Below are 20,644 nucleotides of genomic sequence, written 5' to 3'. Positions count from 1 at the left end.
TGCTGTTGATGTTGTAAATTCATAAATGAACATGTAGTAGGAGTAGGAAAACCATAAATATACCTACATATGTACATTTACTTACAAAACAATTCACAATTTAGTCCTCTTATTTTGTACTATATATATATTTTTTTTTGCTCATAAGTTTGTAGGTGATTTTATGTTTTATTTATTTATTTTTTTTTTTTTGTTGGTTTAAGTACTAAAACATGATGATGAAGAAAGAACAATGGTAACATGACAACTGCCAACTCAATGTCACAGCATGAGCTAAATACAACAACTGTTACTAGCACTATTATATTTTGCTACTACTGTTAGACATATAGATAGAAAACATATTAGATTTACATACATACATTTCTACATGTCATCAAGAAATTGTTGTTGACCTTTTCAACATACATACAAACCAAATCAAAAAAATAAACTACAAAAAAAAAAAGAATAAAACCTTAAATAAATACAATTAACAATATGTATAAATAAATGGTTTTGAACATATGCAAACATTTCCTGTAGTTTTCTCAAACACAAAATTTACTCTAATTTACTACAACTTAAAAAAAAATAGGTTTCAACCCTATATTGCTAATGAATTCTCATGTCCTCTAACAAGCTTATATACAAGTAACTAAACCTAAAGCTGTTTCAATATCGCTAGTCAAGTAACTAGTATTTTTACTAATATTCTGTATTACCGGGCACAATTTGACATATTTAGAAAAACCTGCATAAATATATTTTAGAAATGGGTGTGAGCTTTATGTTATTTAAAATGTCTGCTTGTATTTGAAAAACTATTTATTTTTTTTTCATGTATATATTGAATATGTCATTTTTGAGAATAAAACAGTATTCAATTAATGTTTATAAAATATATTTATTTAACCTAGAAATATTTTTTTATCATAATGAAGTGAAAAATGGGGGAAAAATTAATTTTTTCTGTGAAATTTGGAGAAATATGTAAATTTAAAATTTTTTTAACTGTAATAGAAAAATAAAACAGATTTTAAAGTTTATTTCACTATTTTTAAAAAAGTTTTACATTTTTGTTTTGCTGAATTGAATATTTTCCAGCTGAATTAGAAAAATATTAAGTATTTTAAAACATTATTTTTATTTCTCAAAAAATCTTTAATAATTGTTCTGCTGATACCCCTGGGGCATGTTACCTTGATGAATGACTCCATCTTGGTGTTATTGCAATCCCTGGGAAAAGAGGTGCTACCAGTCAGAGATACAAGCCGAAACGGCTCAAATCGTCAGCGCCTGGCGGCCGGTAATATATTTCAAGCCGCGCCGTCGCCGTCTTCTTTCGGCTCAAAAGCTAAGCCGGCTTAAACGTAGCCGCTGATAAAGATTGGAATCACACATGTATTTCAGAAAATAAATTTACCAATTTGAACGGAATTGCTTGTATCTCTGCTACCACTACGTCTAGTCTATCGGGACTATAAACTGGTGATATCATATCACTCCTTTGAAATTTCTTGGAAATTTTTTTACATGAGGTCGAAAAAGAGAACCACATAATCTGGTACTACCGGTAGTCATGTGGCCACAGGACTACGTCCTGGCTGGTCATTTGATTAAAGTTCCCCAAATTGGCGGTTATAGTGAGAAGCGGTTAATGGACTGATGCACGATAAAGTTTTTAATTCGGGATAAGTTCGGTGATGTTGCCGAACTTATCTTCTATACTATAAATTAGCCCATAATCTGAATTAAAAATTAACAAACAATTTTTAAAGACAAATTTTAATTATATAACTTTTTTTAAGCTGAATTAGACATTTAAAATGATTTAACATATATGTGAATATTAGAGAAAACCTTCAATTTTAATTTGAAAAACACTTAACTTTTTTATATACATTTTTTTTTTTTCATTATACATGTATGTTGCTGCATTTATGACTCGTATATCCTGTTTTTATGATTTCCTCCTTGAAAATAAAAACCTTTAAAAAGAAGTATTTTTCCACAATTTTGCACATACAAACAACATTTTTATGAGTGCAGCTTACAGAAATTGTTGTATTCGGTTTTATATATATTTTTTTTAGTATAACATTTAAATTGTCAAAACTTTATCTCTCAAGCGAATAAAATCTCTCATAATGTTTGCACTGAGCTGTCTATAACACCAGAGTATATACGTGTGTGTGTATGTCTGTCTGACTGTTTGGTGAGATTCTGTCTGTGTACGCATTTGAAATTTTAGTTTCCTGCAAATTGTCATTTTGTCATGCAATAAAACTGACACATTCAAGTATTTTTTGACAGTTAACGTGAAAATTAATAACAACAAATGCACATACAACATAAAGTGTTTGCATGTATATGACACGTTTGTCATTCAGCCAGCCCCAATGAGTTTAAATTGTTGTCAGAAATAAAGTGTAGCGTGACTGTTGTAAAATTTATGCTCGCCTTCGTAAATATACATATATATAGCATGTATAGGAGAGCATAAGTATAAAAAAATAAATAAAGAAATATTTTATTTTATTGTTGGTGGTAAAGAAGAGAAGTAATAAGTAATTGTGCAATATTATCGCTTGCCTGCCTGCTTGCTTGCCTTGCCTTCCATTTAATGTGTCAACGCTAAATATTCAGTAGTCATTTGATTTTTCTCTCAATTTACGTTTAAGAAAATTTCTGACAAGATGCTGACATCGCTCGGCAAGTGAATAGCTATGTTGAATTTTTATAACAAATTAAATCTGTGCCAATGAATTTTTGGTTCGACTTTTTGAAAGGGAGGCGGTTAGGAATTTTGTCAACTTTAAGAAGTTAAAAAAAAAACATAAAATTATTATACATTTTGTCTGAACTATATTGTTTACAAATTATATTATATAGAGTTTCTACTAGTCGATAGAAAAATCTAACTTCCTTATCAAATTGTTCGTCTCCAATTGTCATTTAAATGTTTGTCTTATCAGAAAATGTGAAAAATTTTTATATTTTTTTTCATTTCATTTAAGACTTTTGCTAAGACTTTAAATAAACTTGTTAAAAGCTTTTACTATTTATCTTACTGTTGGTCAATATTCTTTTAATTTTCAAGATTTACTTTCCTTTCAAATGTACTATTTAAACCCTGACCGCTTTTGTAATCTTTTATACAGTTATAAAAGAAAAAGTGAAAAATATATTCATATATATATTTGATTGTTTATGTGTGTGTATGTGTGTATCATTTGTATAATAAATAATTAATATTTACTTGATTTGTTTCATTTTACTTTTAACATTTGTCGTTTCTTCTTGTTGTGTTTTGTTTTCAAACATGACCATACATGACCATACCGTACAAAACATCAAAAGTTCAAGTAGGGTTGTGTTTGTGTTCTGGTTAAAAGGTGTTTGTAACTGTGTTTGTTTTCACATATATACAAATATGTATGTATTGTTTTTTGTTTCTTTTTTTGCTTTTGTTTTTGTCATTGACTTAAATTAAATAGCAACTTACAGCAATGTACACATGATGACACACATTTTCAGTGAGACAACACACATACCAAACAAACAACCAACGGAAACGGATACAAATAAAGAAGAGAGAAAGCCTATAAAGGATGTGTAAAACAACAACAGAACAGAATGAGATCAAATACAATAGTGTAATAACGACAAAATAAAAATGTTAAAGCAAAAAAAAAAAAAAAAAATAATAAATAATAAAAAAGGTTTATATGTTTGTTAAGGAAGAAGGAAGTTAGAATGTTTTATTTTTGGTATTTGTACGCTACAGTTTTTTTTATATGATAAACTAGTTGTAAAGTGAAAAAAATTAACATTAAATGGAAAAAGTAAGGGGTAAAAGAGCCTTCAATTTAAGTTAATGGCACCTAGAATACCTTTAAGCTAAATACAACTACAATTAAATACTTATAAGGTAGCCAAGGCTAAAATTAAGTACTTTTAAGTTAAATAAATTTCATCTGTTTCATTTTGTTTATTTGATTTGTATACACTATTTTTTTTTAAGTAGGGTATTACAAATGAAAGTAGTCTCACCAAACAAAATACAAATGTCAACTGACATTTGAAACGGAAACACTGACATGTGCTAAACGCAAGACAAACTTGTATGAAACAAATCATTTACTCTAACACATACATACATACACATGTGTTAGAGTAACTGAAAAATAATATGCATTTGTTTGTTTGTAAAAAAAAAGTGAATATGTGTTGATGATGACCCCAATTTGTAAGTGACATTTTTTGCACATTTTTTTTTTTTGCCACAACTAGTGAACTCTTTGTGAAATTGTTTTAGTTATTTTACTGTTATTATTTTTCTTTTTTTTCATAAAAATACACTTGAGTTTTGTAAAAGGATCTGTCATTTTAGACAGTAAAACGTAAAATATTTAAGTGTTTTTTTTGATGCATTTTTATTTTGTTTAGTCATTTATGTTTGGATTTAAATAAACTTCAAAAACATTAATAAACATTTTTCCACATAAATAATGATTTTAAATGACATTTACAGACGCATGAAAGCATTGCTTCAAGGCCAATGATACATGAAAATTTACTAGGATAAAGAAGTACTAGGGCAACAACAGGAGGCCAAGACTAAATGAGTATATTAATCTTTATGGCTGAATGCCTACATGACTGTCTGTCTATCCTATGTTAATTGATGGTCTCTCTAATGCTTACTGTCAAGTTTTTTTTGCCTTTGGCCTTAAAGTCCTTGGTTATTAGTCTAGATTACAAGTTTACGCTAAAGGTGTTTTTCAAAAGTTTAAAAAAAATATATATAACAAAATGTTTCAAGGTTGTTCTTTTTAATAAAAAAATTTAAATCCTCTCAAAGCAAACAAACAAAAAAAAAATACTTTTTTGTGTCCAAGTTGTTTTTTAATTGTTTAAAAAAAAACCCTCTTTGCTGAGTAAAAAAAAAGAAAAAAAATGTCCTTTAAAATTGGACAAGGATATGTTTACAATTTTTGTCTCTGTGGTTTCACTTAAGATCAAGTAGGATTTAAATTTATATTTTTACATTTTGTGGTTTAAACAAATATTTCTTTTAGTTTTCTTTTTTTAAGAAAAATATTTACTTTTAATTAACAGCTTTAGCCAAAAATTAAAAAAACATAAACTGTAAAATCTTTGTGTAAATAGCAGGTATTCATAAGTTAAAATAAAACAAATTTAAATAATAGATTTTAAGGTCTTATTCACAATAAATTTTATAAATTATCAGAGTTTTATAAACAATTTTGTATAAAATACAAATAGATTTTGCGTAATAAATTTTTTAGCAAGGATTTTACTCAAAATGGAAATGTAGTTCACAATTGAACTTTTATCACTATCTGTCTTAATAAAGACTCTTAAGCAAAAGAGAAAATACACATTTGTCGTCATAGACTTAATATTAGTAAAGAACTCTCTAGAAATATTCCTAACCTTTACTCTTAAGAAAGTTCATGCATTTATAAATACAAAATAAAAGCTTTTTGAAAGTTTTCTTTAAAATTATAACTAATTAGTATCTTTTCTTTTCTTTTACAGTTCACACGAAAGAAAAAATCTCAAGAAAACCGTTTCTAAAGAAGAAACTATTTAATGAAAACGTTTTCAAGAAAGAAATTTTTAAAACACAATTCTTCGTTTGGTAAAAGCTGTAATTGTACTAGAAAATTATTTTTACTAATTTCTGCTGATATTTTAACATACATCTTGAAGGAGTTAACGGTAAGTTTTTTTACAAGTTCCTTAATTATATATATTATATTATATAGACCTACTAAAGGAAATCAAATTTGCTCAAATCAAACTTCAAAAGTGATAAACAAATCGTATTCCTGTTTTAAAGTTTTGCTCACTTGACTAAAAATACTGTCTAACTACAGAACTTAGTATCCGACATCCGAAAGCTTAGTAAAGTCGCTTTTGAAAGTCTTTTCAAATTGAGGAAACTATTTTTTTCGAAGTACATTTTTAAAATAAAGTTCTTTATGGAAAAAGCTTTTTTAAAATAAAGCTTTTTAGGATATAGTTTTTTTAATTAAAGCTTTTTATGAAAATGTTTTTTCAAATAAAGCTTTTTAACAAAAGTTTTAAAATAAAGCTTTTTATGAAAAAGCTTATTTGAAAAAGATTTTTGTAAAAAAACTTCTGAAATAAATTTATTAATAAAAAGTTTCTTAAATATGTTTTATACATCAAATCCTTATTCATACTCCTAGGTCTCTATTGTGCTCTCCACAATTAGTGTCTCAGATGGTAATCGAAAACCACTACTGCCGGTCTAACAGGCTAGAGCACTAATCACTAACCTAAAGGACGATTTTCTAAAGCTTTTAAAATAAAGCTTTTTATAAATAGTTTTTTTTACATAAAATTAATATTGCTTTTGCACTAATTTTCTGTATGATCATTGTCCATTGTTCTTATAAAATTATAATTTCAATTTTTATTTCAACATAAAATTACTACATCCAAAAACGGAAATGGCATCCCTGTTTCCGCAACTAACGGGCGTTGATATTTTATTTTTACACAATAAAACAAAAGAAACCATATTTTTTCAACATATTCGCACAGAAAAAAATGAGAAAAAAATCCTATATATAATATTTATTATTCATAATTTAAAGTTTCATTTAATGTATGAATATAAAAATTCAATGTACCAGAGAATTGTATAACATTATGCCCAAGGCTTTTAAAGGCAACAGCAGCCAAAGTAGTGGCAGTCATCGACAGCTGAAACACTGTTTCAATATGAATTACAAATTAGATAAACAATTAATTAAGGCAAGGACATGCTGTGTGCAAGTCTGGGGGGAATATTTATTAAATGAAATATCATTTAAATTTAAATACAAAATTACTTTTTTATTTATTGTTATTATTATTTATTTTTTTGTTAATCAAGCAAATTTTCTTAGGGAAATAGTGTAGTTTATGGCCTACCACTTTAACGGCTCTTAACGCAACTTATGGTATTTTCTACATTTTATTTGAAATTTTTCCAGAATAAAAGTGTTTTGATGAAAGTTAAAATGGGGAAAAAACGTATCATACTTATTTTTTAAACATTGTTTAACAAATGAAACCTATATGTTAAATTAAAAACAAGAAAATTAAAATTTGTATCTAAATGATAAAGAAGAGGAGCATACCAAATTATTTAATTGTAGGGAAATTTAAAATAATGTATATTAATCATACGCAACCAGTTACGTTTATAACTAATGAAAGGCCATACATAAAAATGTGCGTTTTTTACACATTTAGATTTGATTGCCAAAGATTTGATTAAGATTAATTTAATGTATAAATTATACTCCAGAGCATAAGTTATTGTTTTTGTAGGGCTAAAGTTAAAATGACCCTAACACTTGGCTCACAAAACTAACAGGAAACCCTGAAAAAGCTAATCAATAAGTAGCTTGTGGCACAGGTGTTAACAACACCTTTTGTAACTAAATATTTGTTTTAGACCCCCCCTCTTACACCTTTCATCCTAAAATCAACAAAAACCTCCCCCCAAAAAATATTTTTCCAACCAACCTTAGTCCACCCTGCGAATAAAATATCTTAAACTTTGTACTTTAAACATACATCCCTTATGTTACATTTTGTATCTTTTCGTTGTTTAAATTTTCCGAACTTATAATTTGTTGTTTTTTGTTTTTTTTATCTACATGAACAATTTCTTAGGATAGATGCTATTTTTTAAGTAAGAAAATTTGTTAAAAGTTTTTTTTCCTCTATCATTTCTTTTAATATTTGATAGAATAAGTTTTTAAGAAAGAAAATATATAAAATAATCTACAAAGCATTATTTCGGCCAAGTGGAAAAAGCAACAGTTTATATCTATTTTCGTTATCTACTATCTATGAGTAGTAGTACTGTTAACACAGACGTTGTTATGAATTTTGCTTAAAGTTGTAAAATGTAAAATAAAACTTTTTTTTTGAGAATAAACTTTAATAAAAAGAACGAGGGTGGTTTAACAATTGAAGCAAAACTTTTAAAATTATAGCAATTTTTGAAAAAAAAAAATATAAAGCTTCATGTAAAGCTTTTATTTCACATTTTTTAAATTTTTATACATTTTACAAAACCAATATATTGCATTGCATTTTAAACGATTTTCAAAAGCTTTCAAAAAAATCTAACATAAGTTTTTCTCTGCAAATATTAAAAAAGCTTTGTATCTAAAAAGCTTAACAAAAAGTTTAAAAATCTGTTTAACAAAACAATGAAGAAAAAACAATTGGAAATTCTAAACAAAATTATGTAAAAAGCTTTTAATCAAAAAAAGCTAGGTATTTTACAAATCATATAAAGCTTTTTACAAAATCATTTTAAAAATCATTTTACATTTAACTAATCTAAAGCTTTTTCAAAAGCAAAACTGTTAGAACTTTTTAATAAAGCTTTTTGTATAGAATGTTTTAAACGCTTTTTAAAGTAGCTTTGGAATTTAGATAACCCTTTGGAAGAATGCTATATTTAAAAGATTATCTAAAGCTTTTTATTCAAAAGTTTTTCAGTACAAATTTTATAAAAGTTTAATAAATTTAATGCATTTTTAAACGATTTTCTAAAGTTTTTGACTACAAATTTTGTAAAAGCTTTGAAAAAAAGCAATTTAAATATTAAAAAAAATAAAAAGCTTTTAACCAAAAAAGTTAGGTACTTTACAAAATCATAAAAAGCAGTTAAAAAAGCTTTTTACATATAACTTATCTAAATATTAAAAAAAAAAAAAAAGCAATTTAAAAACTTTCTACTAAAAAAAATTTTTAAACTTTTAATTGTAAAGCTTTAAAGGCATTTTACTAAAAACTCTAAAAACTTTACAAAAAGTTAATTTTATCTTTTTGCCAACAGAATATTTCAAACATTATTTAAATAGAAAGCTTAATTATTTTACTTTTACGAATATCTCTTTTTAACTTCTACAAAACAACCCTCGCATTTGAATATTTTAAAATTGAAAAGAGAGCGAAATCCTCCTTTTAAAACAAAATATGTTTTTAATACTTTATGTTCTGTTTTAAGACAAACCCCCTCCTTAACAGTTATAGCCTTTCCGTTTTAGTAACAACAGCCCAAAGCATTTGTCTACTCAGGCTTTTCTAACAGGCTCCTGGGAAGTATTTAAATCTTTTCCTTTTATTTTTTTCTATACAAAAAAATGCAAAGAATGTAACTGAAATAACACATTTTCTTTAGAGTTTTGCAAAGTTTATATATAGTTTTTTTTTTTTTTTGTAGTTGTACATGTTGTAGGAAAATGTGTTTATTTAGGATATGATACTGTGAAAGCAAAACCAAAAACTTTAACTGAAACTAGAAAACTTAAAATAATAGAATGTAGTAGTTTTTGTTAGGTGAAATGAATAGCAATATTTTTAACAGACTTAAAAAGCATTTATAATTTATTTTTATATTCTTAGGTATTTATTTAAGCAAAAACTCTCTGGTAGGACGGACGTATTAAATACTATAGTGAAACTTAAAGGAAACCCTTGTTTTTTTGTAAAGCAGGAAAACCTTTAGTTTTTATTTAAGAGCTTGTCTAAGGAAGTATTTAGAGGAAAACTATTGTCTCTTTTTTTTCTCAGCCAACAAAGCATTTTTTTTTGTTAAATGACAGACTGTATACGAAAAGTAGTGTAATAAGGCCATTTATCCTAAGGCGTTTTAAGAAATTATTAATTATCTTTGTAAAAAAAAGTACAAAACAGCCTAATTAACTCATGAAAAATACTGTTGTTGTTTTTAATGTTTACAGCATTAATGTATTTGTATTTCAATATGTTGGATGAAAAAAAGGATCAATGTTTATAATTACAAAACACCATTTAGCTCAATTTTCTTTATTTACCACTGAGTCTTTGTGTAAGTAGTTTGTAGTTGTTTTTTTGAAGGAAGAATTTTTGTTTTGTTTTTCATACTCTCTAACTCAAACAATAACTCACTCACACTTTTAACAAAACAACCAGCCAACAACATAAATACTAAAGGAACAAAAAAAAACATGTTCATTAGTCTTGATGGCGCCTGAAAGCATACCATAATTTATAATGTATATTTTTTGACATTTCATTTCTTTGATTTCTTAAGATTAGTTCTATAACTAGTATACAAAAACATATACACATAAATATATTTTTCTTTTTATTTATTCTTTTACTTTTTGTGTGTGTGTGTATGAGTTTTGTTTTTAATTGCCAAGTCATTTCCTAATTCAGACACCAACCACCCAGGGATCCAAAGAAAATAAAGAAAGTAAAAAGAAGTTTTTTTTTCCTTTGTAAAGTGATAAAATATTTATGTATGAACAAGTAAATACTCAGTTTTTTCCTTTCCTTTTGATAATTTTCAAGGTAATTTTGGATTTGTATAAGTGTATAAGGCTATTCCTGGCGATTTTCTTTTTTTTAAGCAATTGAGCAAATATAATTTCCTTACTAGACTTAAATGTATGACTTGCTTTTTGTACTTAGTTTTACTTTGGATAAGTAGTCAACTTATCAAATTTTTGTAATACCACAAAGAAATTTAAATTAAATACAAATTAAAAAAAAAAAAAATTAATCCAATTTTTATCCTATCAAGTAAACTCTTAAAAACATATTCTAAAAAAATATTTCATTATTTTTAAAACAAAAAACTTTAATAAAATCCTCTAAATTTGTAAAAAGGAAAAACTCCCCCGTAATTGGCTTTGGAAAAAAATCTTATACTCCAACGTACTCTTAAGATTTTGTGTTAATCTTGCTTATTTGCTTACCATCTATTTTATACAAATTCATTTTTAGTTTTTATTTTCACAAATTTTCCACTTTTTCCAATTATTCTCTCTCTCTCTCTTTCATTAACTAGAGGTACTTTCTACATTTGCAATTTGTGTCTCTTGTGTATTAATTCACCTCATATTACTTGCATTTTATGATGTAGAGTATAATAAAAAGGATTAAAGTGTTAGGGAATCTGTATGAGGAATTCAACTAAACATTGAATACCAGATTGTAACATACGAAGAAGCATACGGTTGTTTTTAGTACTTTTTTTGCCCTCTTGTGAAGCAGAACATTTTATTATTACAGTTAAATACAAAAGAAAGAATGATTAAAGTAGAGAAGATTAAAAAGGTTTTTTTAAATATTTTTAACAAACTTTTAAAAGGTATTTTTCTAAAAGGTTTTAAAAGCTCTTTTTGATTAAAGCTTTTTTTGAGAAAAGCTTTTTAAAGCTTGATAAAAACTTTTTAAAGCTTTTTTTGATAAAAACTTTTTAAAGCTTTTTTTGATAAAAACTTTTTAAACCCCTTTTTGTCAAAAGCTCTTTGTAAAAACCGAAAGCTCTTTAAAAAGATATATAAAGGTTATTTTAGGGAGTAGCTTTTGGAAGCTCTTTTTGAAGCTATGTTTGCAAAAGACCTATAGCTCTTTTCTTAGTTTTTTCTAAATATATTTTGGAAGCTCTCTATGTAAACTACTTTTTTATGCTCTTATTTTAAACAGCTTTTTTTTGAAAAGACTTTTCAATAGTTCAAAAGCTGGTTTTTGTACAAGATTTTATATGTATGTCGAAAGCTTTTTATGTGTAAAAGAGCTTTTTTGTAATTTTATTGTAAAGCTCTGATAAGAAAGTACTTTTAAAACTTTTATTAATCATTATTAAGTTATTTTGGTATGATGAATTAAAAAAATATACTTTAAAAGCTTTCTAAAGCTGTTTTAGTTAAAGTCTTTCTAAAGTTTTTTTTTAGAAAAAAAAAACTGTTATAAAAAACTACGTCAAAAGCTTTTATAATCTTTCTTAAAAGATGCTTAAAGACATGAAGCAAGCTACGGATTGGCTGTCAATACTTCGAAATATAAAAGTCCATTAAGCTTTAATTCAACATTTTCTTATCACATCAACTGTACAATTTTGCAATAAAAGTTAGCATAAGCTTGTACCTTTGCACAAATTCATATGTTCTGCTAAAAATGAGTGAAATGCAAAAAAATAACAAAACGTTTGTCTGTTAGTTTGACTGTCTTGCTGTCTATTTCTTATATACATTTCAAAGATACCACTTGTAGTTGTAACAAGACTAAGAAAATACGTTTTGAATGTTTTACTACAAATTTAGTTTTTATTATTTGTGTTTCTTTTTTTTTGCACACTCGTTCTTTGTAAGCCAGTAACATAATCTGGGGATTTTCATGTTATTTGATGTTGACTGAAATATAACTTAAGACCATCATATACGAGGGATTAAATTTTATTTTAGTTATTTTTTTTTTTTCCTTTTCTACCTACTCAGACAATTTCACTTTTAACATTTTTTTATTAGCTGTATTTGTCTATTTTATACATTTTATTAAGCTAAATGTTGTTGTTTTATTATTATTGACTGTCTTTTTTACGATTACACTTACTATATTAACCAGTCATTAACTGTTTGTTATTTATTTGCCTCGCTTTAAATCTACATTCTCTTACTGTTGTTTTCTTTTATACGAAATCCTCAATTAGGAAACGGATATAGTAGTTTGCTTACCAAATATATAATTGGGCTGTTTTACAACAACTATTTACTGCCTATAAAATACAAATATAAGAGATATATTTTATATTGTGGCCAAAACTAAGAAAAAAACCTATTAAAACCATTTAACCACGATCTTTTTTGTGGTTTATGTTTACAAAAGCTGTTTAAATAAAACACTGCTTATGCTATTAAACCAAGATATGATTTTTTTTTAAATTTCGAAATTTTTAAATTAGCATATTTTTGTAACGTCTAGCCTTTTCAAAGAGATTTACTTGTTTAATATAAGAATTTTTCATTTTTCGTAGAGATAAACTTACACTGTTTAAATATAAGCAGTTTTACATAAGTACACATGATTTGAATAATAATCCTTATTCATCTTAAAGGACACAACGTGTGTTTTTAATGTTTTGTTTTTTAGAGAAAATGAAGGGTACTTTTTACTCAGCAACTTTGTTGTTGTATCATTTATTTGCATAAATATGCTGAAAGTGTTTAGACTGTATGTGTGTGTGTGTTGTTACATAAATTGTACATATTAAAAATTCAGAGAAAATATATTTATGAAGACTTTGAAAAATATATAGGGATGCTTATTAATCATTGCTAAAACTTTTAGCTTAATTTCTTAGCTGAATTGCTTTTGTTTTTTATATACATTTTGAAACCCTATATTTTAGTAAATTTATAAATATTTTTGGAAAATTTTTAAGCTGAATTAGAAATAATTTAAAGAAATGTTTAAAAAAACAATATTTTGTTTTAATTTTTCTTAAAACTTTAAAAAATTTCTCAAATGAACAAAAATTTTAAACTAATAGACTTTTTAAAAAGAATTTAATTTTTTTTATTGATTTTTTTTATTTTGAACTTTTTTAATGAATTTTTTAGCTGAATTACAATATTTATAGCTGAATATCGATCATTTTGTTATAAACGGCCTAAAACCACTTTTAGCTAAAAATGTTTAACAAACTTTTTAGCTGAATATACATTTTTGTAGCTGAATAGGAACCATGTTATTTAAATTTGTCTAAAAACATATTCCGCAACATATGAAATAAAAATACTTTGTTGAACTGCAGTTCATATAACTTAATAGCATTAATTTCTATAAAAAATTTTAAAACCAAAATTCTTTTGAATTATTCTAAAAATCAAAAGAAATTCTTTTGAATCATTCTTAAATTTTCTTAAAAAAATAAAAATTTTATATATTTTTTTATTACACTGTTCTACCTTTTGAGTATAACATGTTGAATATCTTGCTTTTATATTATCTGATTCAACACTTAAGACACTTTAAAGAAAACTTTAAAACTAAACATGAAAGTATACATACACAAGTTTTCATGTCATTCACGTATCTCACATAAATGATGGATAGACAGACAAATATTCGTTTTACATGATACACAAGGTTACAATAAATACAAGAGACATTTATATGTACCAATGTCTTGTATAAATAACCCTGTAAGTTTGGTAACTGATTCTAAAATATTATTTTAGACAAGTGACAACTAATTTTCTTAAAAGTTTTAAAAACTCTTGAATATGTAAAAGAAAAATTTAAAACATTAATTTCAAAACTAATAGTTTCTTTTTTATTCAAACAAATTTTCCCTCCTAAACAAAAGCACACTTAACAATTCATTCATTAATTTGTAATACATATGTATGTATGTACGTACATGTCATTTTCGTGTGTGTTGTCAATGACGTCTGTCAAATTTTTCCCTCTTCTTTTTTTTCCTTTTGTGTTTTAAATAATTGTCATCGTGTTTAATTGAGCTGTTTCTGAATTATTTGTTTGTGTGGTTGTTTTGCTAATGCTTCCACTAGTGCCAACAAACTCATTAAAAATTACACTAATACCATGAAAATTATTTAGTTGTGTTCTTTAATAATTTATTTATTTAGCTTTGTTTATGTTTCTTTAAAAAAAACGTCACTGTTTACCTATAGTTCCTACTCTTTAGATATATATTTAGCATAAATATATATTTTTTTTGGAAATTATTTTTATCTATCACATTTATATATATTTTTTTTGCTTGTCACCTCTTGTGTGTTCTTTGTAGATTGTGTGAAAAAAGAAAATTTTTCAAAAAATTTTCTTTTTGATTTATAAATGTCACCAAATTTTTCACACACTTGTCACGAGGTAAATGTTTTATTCGAAAAATAACACACCATGTGAATGCCCTTCTCAGAAAATTAATTATAATATATGTTTTAACTCTAGTAAGATACAAATTTAGAAAAATACAAAACAATTTTTAAATTTTTCTAATTTTTTTTTAAGTTAAGGCTTCCAACAATCTTATTTGCCGAGTATTTTTTAATTTGTTTTATAATTAGAAGGGGGAAAACCCATTTGTCATTGAGGCACACTTAAATAAAATAATGGAATATTTTTGTTTTATATTTATTTTCATTATTGTGTGCGCATTTTGGTTTGATTTTATTTGCAAAACATTCATATAAATTTCCAAAAGGGTGAGCCATCTGTTGGAGGCTTAATTAAAATATGTTTTTCTTTTTTTTATTTTGGACACAAACGTCATCATTAACGCAAAGGAATGTTAATAGTACAAAAAAAAATAACACAAGATGAATTTATGATGCTAAATAGATTAAAAATAATGAGGAAAAATTATATATGAGAGCTGAAAAAAAGGAAATTTATTATAAATTAATTAAAATTTATAGATTTGGCAAACAGGGAAATGATAAGGAATATACGAATATATGAAAAAAAAAACAATCGATAAATTTGTGTGTAGCAGTTGTCTACAGTTAGTTAGTTCGAAAAAAGATATATTTACGCATACATCAAATCTGTTGTAAAAAGGTCAACATCTATGTCCAATAAAGACCAGACCTTTTTTGGACCCGTTGTACGTTGTACGGTTTACCTGACTTTAGGAGTTTTTTCTTTGAAACAAATTTTCTTGTTACAGTTTTTTACAGACAAATGTGTGTATAACAGTTTTTTTTTTCTACAGAAAATTTTGTTTATAACAGTTATTCCATACAGGTTTATCCTTTACTGGTAGGAATCGAAACCACCATGTACGGTTTACCAGAATTTAGAAGTTTTTTCTTTGAAAAAAATTTCTTGTTTTCTTGAGTTTTTTTCTACAGAAAATTTTGTTTATAACAGATATTCCATACAATTTTATATGGAGACCACTACAGTAAACTTAAAGTAAAAGAATTTTTTCATTGGAATTTCTTCTAAAAAATATTTTATTTATAATAGTTTTTTTTTATAGAATATTTTGTGTAAAACAATTTTTTTTCTATAGAAACAGTTAACTGTATGTAGAAAAATTTTTGTATAACAATTTTCTGTATAAAACTTGAAGTATTGCAGAATTTTCTGTAAACACAATGCAGAGTTTTCTGTCATTGTTTTTACAGAAAACTCTGCATTGTGTAAAATTTTTTAACATTAAAGAATGTTTCACTATTTTTTTAAATTTTGTGTATAACAGTTTTTACTAAAAACTTTGTTTATGGTGTATAACTGTTACACAGCTTTTCGGAGAAAAAATGTGTGTATAACAGTTTATTCTATAACATTTGGTGTATAACTATTTTTATCGAAAGAAAATTGTGTAAAAATACTATTTTTTTAAGAAAATTTTATGTATAACAGCTTTTTTATAGAAAGCTTGAGGTATTACAGTTTTAGTGTGAATAATTTTTGTGTGTAATAGTTTTTTTTAAGCGAATTACTTGTGTAACTATTTAGAATATTGCAACATTTTTGTATAACAGTTGTTTCTATAGAAAACTTGTACATATTAATTTTTTTTAGAGAAAATTCTGAGTAGAACCTTTTTTGTTATAAAAAATTGTGTTTAGTACTTAGGCTTATCCATAAGAAATTGTGTTATGAACAATTTGTATAAGTTTTTTAATATAAACAAACTAAAATGAATAAAAGTTCTTTGAATATAAAATTTTTGTATAGATCAATATTTTTGTAGAAAAAATCGTTTATAATAGTTTTTTATTTTGCAAAAGTTTTCTTTATAAATCTGCTTTTGAACATGCAACTGCATGCATATACTAATTTCTTCCATTTATATTTTATATAAAAATCTGTCGCGAAGGTTATTAAAAATTTCAATTGCAAACGAATTTCAATATATTATTTTGAAATTTTCATTAAAATTCATGGAAATAAATTAAAAAAAAATTCTAAATTAATTTTAACTAAAACAGCGCAAAACCAGAAATGAGTTTTCATTAATAAAATTCTTTTGAAAATTTCATAAATTAAAAATGAGCAAAGAAAAAAATCAAAATTAATTATCAAGCAACACTTTTTTTCCATAAAAACCATGAGCTGCTGCAACACACACGATAAAATAATTAATACGAGCAGAAAATAAATTACAAAATAAAGAAGAAGCAAAAAAAAAAAAAAACAAACAAGTAAACTTTTATTTTAGTTAAACCTTCATATACGTTTAGTACATGATGTGTTCTTGCTTGTGTATGATCTAATAGAAGCAGTGACTTAAAACAATGTAAACATATTGTTTTAATTTTTTTTTTAACATTTGCAATTATTATAACCTTTTGGGAAAAAGTCTTTTGCTTTATTTGAATTTTTAATTACTAATCTTCTAAAATGTTTTAATACTTTGCCTTATCTGCTTTTATATGTGTTTTCAATATCACAACATTAAATACAAGGTTCTTTTAGCAACAGCATCCTCTTTATACATATGTATGTGGCATGTCTGTCTAAGGTTGTATACCACCTTAAACACTTACCTTAGTAAGTAAATACCAAGCGAGTTTGTATGTGGTATGTGTGTGTGTGTTGGGAAATTCATGCAAAAAGAAAAAAAGGAAGGAATTTTGCTCTGACATATGGTTGTGTACAGATTGTAAGGAAGCCGTGATAAAATATTGAACCACAAAATAGACAGACATAATTTACACATACAAACACATGTCTACTGTTGTGGCTGACTGTTATTTATCCACAAATTTTCCCCAAAGCAAACGTGTTATGTTGGTTGCTATTTTCATCTTTCTAGTCTTTTATTTTTTTTTTTGCACAGAAAAGGGCGTAAGATTTAAGTTAGAATACTTTAACAACTACTTAAATGTAGTAGACATACATACACTTACTCACTCCCACACTAATACATATAAAAAAGCTTTAAAATTTTCAAGCTAAGCATACACAATTTAAAATACACACATGCACCCATTTACACTGATACATACTTGTACTTTCTTTAATGAAAATATTTCTTGGCTTTTTTTTTGCTCAACTTCCTGGTGAACAGGAAATCTTTACACAAAAAGAAATATTAGAAAAAACTTTTAACGACATTTTTGTTGTTGTTATTTTAAATGCAACAACATGTTGATTAAATTTACAAGTGTGTTTGATTGTTTTTGTGTCTTTTTTGTTGTTGCTCTGACAAACCCTTACAACATTAAACAACAACTACAACCATACAACCTTACTGTTGCTTACTTAACATTTTCATGAGCCAGAAAAGAAGGCGAAGAAAATGTATGAGAGGCAGTTAGTGTGTGAGTGAACATTTAACGGTGTAAGTTTAAATACATTAAAACACTCTATAAGATACTTATTCCATTACACATTAAAGCAAAAAGGAAGTAAATAAAGCAAGAAGATCTCATTTACTCAAATTTCATATATATTCTACTTTTAAGTAGTCGAGCAAAACATTAAGATGAACAGTTAAAAAATTAATACGTAAATTTGTTAATATTCAAGGCAACACAACTCAAGGATATGATAAGAATAGAATTTATGTTTGTGTTATTGTTGTTGTTATATTTTTCATAATGTATATTATATTAATTTTAAAATTCAATTTACAAGGATATTTTTCAGCTGTTGTTGTATAAATTAACATATATTTTTAATCTTGAAATTTTTTTATATTTTTTTTTAAAATAAAATTATTAATAAATTTGCTTTATTAGCTTTAAAAACAGACGTGAGAAATGAAATTTGCATAAATAGATTGTAAAAAAAGCAATTTTGGAATGTTTAATCGCATAAATTGTTTTGAAAATAAGTAAAATAGGAACAAAGAATTATTAGTATAAAATATGTTTTTTTATACAAAAAGTAAGCAAAAATAGTACAAATTTCTTATGGAAAAAATTTTATGTTCATATTTTTCTATAAACAAATTTAAAAAGAATAAATTTTTTAAAATAAAATCTTTTGCAAAAATTGTCTTTTAATAAAACAGTTATACACTTATTTTTTTTCTGATAAAAAGTGTTGTTTAACACAATATAGAAAAAAAAACTAAACAAAAACTATTATACGTAAATTTTCCTATTAAGAAAACTGTTATACATCATTGATTCTTAAGAAAAGAAACTCTTATTATATTAAATTTTATTAGAAAACTTTAATGAGAAAAAACAAAAATTTTCTAAAAGAAAACTGTTATACGATTCTTCTATAAAAGACCTGTTACATACTAAGAACCTGTTACATTCTAAGAAAAACTGTTATACACGATCCCTTAAAAAACATTTATACACCAATATTCCTAGATGACGTTTATAGACCATTGCCATTAAAAATAATATTTATTTGTCCAATTCACAAACGATGTCGTATCGTTGTAGCGGTGTATGTTATACAAATTTTTCAAATAAAATTTTTTTGAAAGAAAAACAAATCAATAAAAAAAATTACGACATACTACGATACAACCTTACAACACCGATTGTGAATTAAACAAATGAATATTATTTAATACAAACGTGTTTCTGATTAATGATCTTAGCTTATGAGGTTTCTTAAATGATTTATATATATATCTAGTTTTTTTTCTCTAAAACTTGATAAAAACCATTAATTTTTAGTTTTACAGGAAAAAACAGCCAAGTACTATTTTATTTATTTTGTTTTTTACTCTTTTTTTCTCAATTAAACTTAAAACAAATAATTGCTAAAGACAGTTTTCTTATTTTTTTCCTGCAAATGAAAATTAATTTCTTTCAACCATTCATGTTTTACTTGATTTTGGTTCATAAAGGAAAAAAAATTGAAGTACAAAAAAAAAAAAAAAAATATTTTCATTGTTAAATTACAACAGCATTTCCCTTGTAAAGTTTTGTTGCTTTTTGAAATTTTCTTGTTTTCTTGTTGTTGGTTTTTTTTTTTGCTCGCTTTGAGTAAGTGATGTGTAAACCTCGACGTTGTAGGTAAATTGTGAAAATGTATGAAACAGTCGATAAAGAAATGTTACGGCTGGTGGTTAAAGACTATGCTTATAGTAACTTGAGTTATAAATGACCGGGGTTAAACGAAAACAAAAGTAGAAAAAATTTGCTGTACAAAACATTTCAAAAGGAGAACAGAAAAAAATGTACATATATATAAATGATGCTCATTTACTTTGTAAATGTATGAAATATGTTTTTGACATATAATGGTTATATTAAAGCTGGGTAATTGGAAAAAATATATTCTTTTAAAAGAAAAATAGAAAATTTTAAACCTGTCTGATTTAAATATTTGTTTGCTATTTAAGCAAGTGAATATCGCCTGTTTAAGGTAAACAGACAACAGCTGTTTGGCTTTATATATTTATTTGATATTCAATAAATTGTGTTAAAGTTTTATAGGATTTTGTAATAAAAACACTGTTTTAAGCCCGAACATGAATTTACATGTGTTTTGACTTGTAACCTGGTTTATGTGCTTTCATGTGTATGCGATACTTTTTTTCACTCTACATATATGTATTTAACTTTGTTTTAGTTAAATTTCATTTAACACAGTATTTTGTTTGTGTTTGACTTTAGTTTCCTTTTCCTTTTTTTCTGGTTGTTGTTCGATACAAACTAAACAATGCAAACTCAACTTTTTTTGTTTTGTTTAATTCTGTATTGTGTTGTAGTTTTTCTACTCTAACTCTCTGTGTGTATATTTGTATATAAAATAAATATTTGCCTCTTCTTGTGCATATCTCTACAGTTAAATATATAAATTTCATTTATTAAACACACACACACACATAGATACAAATATATACTTATAGTAATATGCGAGAGAAGAG

This window comes from Lucilia cuprina, chromosome 3, assembly GCF_022045245.1.
Source record: "Lucilia cuprina isolate Lc7/37 chromosome 3, ASM2204524v1, whole genome shotgun sequence".
Taxonomy (NCBI): domain Eukaryota; kingdom Metazoa; phylum Arthropoda; class Insecta; order Diptera; family Calliphoridae; genus Lucilia; species Lucilia cuprina.
This window is presented reverse-complemented; position numbering follows the sequence as displayed.